Genomic DNA, 209 nt, shown 5'->3' on the forward strand with positions numbered 1-209 from the left:
GCAACCCAAGATAACACAGAATCATATGCATATAAAGAATATAAAAATTCACTGATAAATGGAACTGTAACGTGACGTGATGCTGCAGAACACGACACTCTGACCCTGAACACCAGATACGAAGGAGTTACTCAGCGTTACGGTTTGGGTAAAGTAAAGAACGTGTAAGATATTAAAGGGAAATGACTTTTATAATTTGATCCCTCCGT

At 38.3% G+C, this 209-nt stretch overlaps 1 protein-coding gene across 1 annotated transcript in view; it reads left to right on the forward strand.

Annotated features, from left to right (window-relative positions):
- LOC119588293 (acanthoscurrin-2-like) overlaps positions 1–209 on the forward strand; it is a 14,691-nt gene that overhangs the window by 12,312 nt on the left and 2,170 nt on the right. The window lies entirely within an intron of this gene.

This window comes from Penaeus monodon, chromosome 23, assembly GCF_015228065.2.
Source record: "Penaeus monodon isolate SGIC_2016 chromosome 23, NSTDA_Pmon_1, whole genome shotgun sequence".
NCBI classification, from domain to species: domain Eukaryota; kingdom Metazoa; phylum Arthropoda; class Malacostraca; order Decapoda; family Penaeidae; genus Penaeus; species Penaeus monodon.